This window comes from Labrus bergylta, chromosome 21 (assembly GCF_963930695.1).
Source record: "Labrus bergylta chromosome 21, fLabBer1.1, whole genome shotgun sequence".
Lineage (NCBI taxonomy): Eukaryota > Metazoa > Chordata > Actinopteri > Labriformes > Labridae > Labrus > Labrus bergylta.
The window spans coordinates 23,160,326-23,166,325 of record NC_089215.1 but is presented as its reverse complement, the minus strand read 5'-3'; the positions used below and the strand labels follow the sequence as shown (position 1 = coordinate 23,166,325).

Genomic DNA, 6,000 nt, shown 5'->3' with positions numbered 1-6,000 from the left:
AACCCCCACCATCATCCATTTCCAGCTCACTGGATTAAATCTAATCGCAGAGCAGCTCTGTAGCCTTGGGTGGCACTGTTTTGGTCGTACAATTTATTAGCTAATCGACAAGACAGTGCCAGATACCACCGCTCATGAATATCAAGGCGGAATGAGAACCAGAACGTGAGCTTTCATTAGAGCGCTTTGGCTCTCTTGCTCTTTCTACATCTTCAGAACACACAAAGAGTTCAAATGGGAACTCCCAAGCGCTTCCAGCTGGCAACACTTTGGGATAATGATGCTGGATTCCACACAAATGAAGGGTCTAAATACCACCAGAGAGGTACCTGAACACCCTACCCCCCCCCCCCCCCCAATGCATTACCCTGACATGCATGCATGTATGTTAAAAAACACACATATGCTTCCTTGCACTGGACAAAATGCGGAGAGCCAATTTCCCAGCATCATCCTGGATGGTCCCTGCTGTCAAATGCAACCTAAAATTAATCCCACGCACTGAGCAGTGCACATCCTCTGAGTTTTCAGGATTGCAGATTGGGTTACTGCAGATTCTTCACTGCAGCCTCAAGGTATCCTCATTTGAAAACTTTGAAAACTCATTTGAAACTCATTGAAAACTGTGGCTGAGTCATCAGTGTGAGCCAGGGAGAGACCACCTTCAGTGGTGTAATGTCAAAATGATGGATGGGATAATAATACTAGCAGAAGGGCTATTGATAGCTCTCTGTGGATACCCCACACTCCAAGCAATGGACACACACACATGCATTGCAAAAAGGACATGCCGGCATTAAATCCATTAATATCTCGTCCGTTTCGCAGAGTCTTTGAAGTGGAGTGGCAGCTGAGGCCTGAGCGAGTGAGTGTGTGAGAGGATGTATATAATAACGCCAGCATACCATCCTCGCTCAAGATGAGTCGGCAGAGGGAAAGTAAACAGGTGGGGTTCCCCAAGAGGCCGTCGTTTTGACCAGGCGGCTGTGCTAAGAGAGGCTCAAGCTGTTTATTTTTACACAAGACCTCGATGTCGTTTGAAGTGCCCTCTGTGCTTTGACCTCCTTTTCCCCCAAACCCTGCTTTTGCCTTCCACCTAAACACACTACTACAATCACACATCCATCCTCTACGGAGCTGTCGCCTACAGCTCACTAATTATCAGTCAGTTGGGTTCCACTGTGCCCCTGCCCTCATCTCAGCAGCAAGGTAAAGGTAGCGCTCAAGCACGACCACTCTTACAGTAAGTGAAATGTCTGATATATGTTTGAGGGAGGGAAATACTTATAGTCTGATCTTGACTTTTTTGTTGGCTCATGACATTGCTGATCAAAGTAGCTAATCAGGCCTTCTAAAAGCAAAATAACATGAACATTTACAATCTGATCCAATACTTTGAAACTTAAAAAAAATGAGGCAATATTGATGAGTTAGCACTAGAGGTTTCAGTAACACTTACAATAAGGTTCACAAACTGTACAGAGTTACTGAGGAACGAATGAGGAACTAACTCATGATTACTTCATAGAGAACGAAGTGAGGCATCATACTGGGTTGTTACTCAGTACTGAATTAGTAGCTTATTGTAAAGTGCCATCATAAATAAAGTTTCTTCATTCCCAATACTGATGCCAATGCCAGAACTTGTGTATCAAATAAATATACCAAATATCAATTAATTTCCAGTACATTCCAAAAGTCAAGTCATTATTTAACAGCAGTAGACCTACATGGAAAGACAGAAACCCCCTAACATTGAAGCCAACTCTACAGACAGTTCTTCTTCACTAATACAAAAATGTACTGGTCTATGGTAGCAAAAGTCATAGTGGAAACATCATGCCGTGTGAGCTGCTGTCCTGATTGGAGCAGAGAAGAGGAAGCAAAACAAGTTGACTTTTCGCTAATAAAATAGCATTTTAGGTGATATTAGTTAGACCAACTCTTGTGACAACATTGTTAGTTCTTTGTTTGTCCAATTACAGGGTGAAGAATCTGAAGGTGGCCATTCCAAAATCCTTAACAGTGATTGGCTATTTGCCTTGTCAGAGGCAGGACTAAAGATATTTGGGTTGTGTTAGAGGCTGCTCGTAGCTTTCTTTACATTTTCCTTTTGTCAGTACTTCCAATTGATATTTTAGAAATACAACTTCTTTCTGAGCCCTTAAAAATTAAGCTCAGAAAATGTATTTGTTGCCACTCTGTTGAGTTACTTTTCAAAGTCATTTAATTTGTATGCAGAAATGTAATATATTTTAGATGCTTATGTAAGATAAATATAATCAGTGCAGGTAGGTGTCCACATAAAACCAGTTTGGCCTACCTGGTCAAGAAAATCTAGCTGCGCCACAGTCCCAATAATCACGGTTTAATGTTGATTTAATTTTCATTTCATAATACAATGTTCTCCAACTATACACCATGTTGAGTTGTATAGTAGAGCAGACAGCTGCTCTGTTGTCTTTCGCAAAGGATTCTTCTACAGCTGTGTCTGAGCTTTCAAAGATGACAGGGAAGGTTCTTTGTGTTTCTGATTCACAGGAACCTAAAACTGCTCTGCAAATGAAGACAGATCTGTGTTTCTGCCACCATTTTTATAGAATCTGCATCCAGCTCAGTTTAGAGATGTGGAGCAGTAAGGGTAAAAGGACTTGAGCTTGTATATCGCTAACCACGCATACACTGCTGGCAGAGGCTGCTGTGTAAAGTGTCCATCAGAAGTAACATTCACACTCCACAGACAAAGCAGCAGGACATGTGGCTTCAGGAGCTGGGGATCGAACCTGACCTTCTGGTTGAGATACGACCGATCCTACCAACTGAGCCACAGCCTGCCTCCAGCAGTCACTTATTCTCTGTGCTCCCCTCTATAAGTAAGTGAAAATGTATTTATATAGCACTTTTAAAACACTGTTACAAAGTGCTTCACAAATTAAAGCAATCAAACAATTCATGTTAAACAAGGCAAAATTAAGATCAGGAAACCACAAAAAAAGAAACACAAAAAAAATGACTAACTTATTCCACTCTACAATATTGTAGATTTCCTCCAAATATGAAAACTCATCATTATCAGGCATGTCTTTAGTTGTTCAGTCCTCTCCAAATGGACATTGCTCCATAACACATAGTGTAGTGGTGACATGCTGCAGTGGTTGGACAACACTAAGGTAATGTTTGTAAGTCTGCTCAGTACAAGTTTGGTCAGCCTTGATTAAAAAAATGTTTACAGAAGGATTCATCACACAGCTGATCTAACACTTTTAACATTAAATCATATTTTAACATTCAATCAAATGAAGGCCTGTGTAATATAGAAACAAGCAAATACTTCAGTTGTTTAGTGTGTTTTTTAAAGCAACTAAAAGAGACAGGCCTGTTTAATGACGTTAGGGTAAAATGAATTGAAATGTGTACATAACAAGGTGAAGTTATGTCAGCTTTTGTACTGTTTAAAACATAACTATGTACCCACAGGCCTATGTACTAAAATACATTTTGTGTCGGATAAAGGTTGGTATCTTAAATTCAATCTTTAAGATTACAAGACTAAAGACATTTTTTATGCACAGACTTAACAGTTAACTTATCAGACAGAGGTGTACATTGACTGATCGCATTAATGATGGCTGCATTCCATTCCTCAGTCAGTGCTTTATAGTGTACATCATGCTGCCTCTCAGGACTCAAACAGACCTCTACATGGGACAGGGGGTCATTAGTTACTTCTGATACTACCTCTAGTATTATGAGGACAAAAAAAGGATGAAAACAAGAGGGCGCCATTCCTCCACTGAAAACCAGGCGGGGGGGTTTCCCTCCAGACAAGGTAAGCATCCCCTCAATGCTCTGAACTGCAGGGGCGCACCACCAGCAGGCGTGCCAAAAATGAAGCGAGGAAAAAAGCCGTAGTCTGACATTTTCTCCAGGGTGTCCGCCGCAGGGAACCCAGCGCCGGGAGCCCCGGGCTTTCAACACAGGGACCACAGAGGCTTGTTATGCAGACAAAATCAGCAGACTTATCAAAGTGCAACAACTCTAAAGGACCGAGGAGAGCTCCCCGCCTGAATCCCATCTGACAGCAAGTGAGTGTGTTGCCGGTTGTTGGTGCTGCTTTCTTTCATCCTGTCTTTAACGCAGTCCAGTCTCTCCCAGTGGTAATTGGAGAGATGATCGACATAGATCAGTGGCTGGCTTGCGGGGTTCCTTTATTTCACACAAATGCGTCTAGATTGGCCCCTTTGTGCCAAAGTGCGTGAACATGGGCGATATTGTCTCTGTGTTAAAACGATTCAATACTGTATGTGTTTCATAAACGCATGGCTGACTGAACAATAACTTAGTTTCCTGTCGTGTTAGGCCTACACTGAACTTAAAACTCTTCTGTGCATTGCATTCAAGAAAAAAAATATTTGGATCAAAATACTGAATGCCTGCTGTTATTGTTATAATTCTTCTTTCTCAAACGTCTCTGTGTAAACACGAGCATTTGAATAGAGAACACAGGAAAGTTAATAATAAAAGTGTGTCCAAAGAGCCTTTTCCAGAGGGGTTTTAGTTCATCCTAAACGAGAAAAAAAATTAACAGGAAAATACTGAGAAATTACAAGAACAAATGATCAGTTATAAAACTAATTTAGATTCATGTTAACCCTAGGAACACATTATTTTATGGTCTGATTAACCTGAGAAAATCTTTAACACAGAAGAGAGAGATTACCATTCAGAGTCTGTCAGAGAATTAAAAAGTTAAAGTAATTGTAGAAGAGACAAAAAATGAGTAATAACAAGAAAAAGAGGCTAATGGCAGGTAGATGTATTAAAAGTATTTGAGGAGAAACTGTGTCAGTGTTCCTCGTGTTAATCCTCTATACACTGAACAATAACTCGTCATTTACCCTGGCTCGAGTTTAATTTAATTTAATTGATTAATTTTATGAATTTAGCCCATTTTTGATGAAGCTGGCACCACTTTTCCCTCTGGTGTTTAAAGCAATTAATTGGCACTATCGTATTCATTGTTTGTGCCCCAGTGCTCCGCTGACTGGCTGCAGGTGTGCTCTCAAACACGAGCAGGAATGAGGTTAAAGCTAATTATTTAAAAATGATCCACGGGTTTGAACACGATTTAAACGGTCTTTGTTTGATACGAATTACTGGAATAAAAGGACCAAAGCGCAGCTCGATCCCGGGCCGAGCCGAGCCGGGCTGGGCCGGGCTGTTCACCCCAGTGGATGGTACAGTAAATACAGGAGGAATGTTGATCAGCTTACAGAGGTACTCGGAGTTTGATCGGCCGTGATGCTTGTATTATGAGCCAGCGGACCGGAAGTTAGGCTGCACCTGCAATAACACGAAGCAACACGGCGCGGGCACCTAAAAATGAAGGGATAATGAAAAGCGAATTGAGGCCGTCCTCTCGGTTCTGCTGCTCTTGTTTAACATATAGAACATGTGTTTTTCTATGAGCATTTACAACATTTATACTTCTGGGGCTTAGATGTGCTCGATCAAGACCTTTTCCAAAACTAAAACAATTAGAGCCTCAATAAAGTTAAATCCCTTGTTATTTTTCAAACTACTTTGCCATGATGGATTTCAATATTAATGGAAGTCTGAATAAAGTTGTTTATATATAACTGTTTTTTATTCAAAATTCTCTGTGGCACTGAGAGCACTGACCTCTCCGGTGCGCTTTTACGCACACAACCCCCGGCATCTATACAACATTACAAACATTTAACACCACACAGAACATAAAGGGGTATAGCCATATGAATGTAGTTAATGGGTTAATATATTTGTGTCATGGCAGGGGGCGCAGGGCCACGTTTTCTGTCACAAAACGATCCTCTCCATCCATCCACACACCCACAAACACGGACAGAATGCAAAACCCTGAATCATAACTATGATTTATATAATTTCATATTAGTGTTATCATTACATATTCATGAAAACATCTAAATCCATTATTTCTGCAGCCTTAGTTGACGCACA

General features: G+C 41.0%; 1 protein-coding gene across 1 annotated transcript in view; it reads left to right on the top strand.

Annotated features, from left to right (window-relative positions):
* The first annotated feature begins 3,896 nt into the window (after positions 1-3,896).
* ntn2 (netrin 2) overlaps positions 3,897-6,000 on the top strand; it is a 41,482-nt gene continuing 39,378 nt past the window's right edge. Inside the window, exon 1 of the mRNA XM_020637537.3 lies at positions 3,897-4,085. The gene's annotated coding sequence lies outside the window, so the exon portion shown is untranslated. The remainder of the gene's footprint in view (positions 4,086-6,000) is intronic.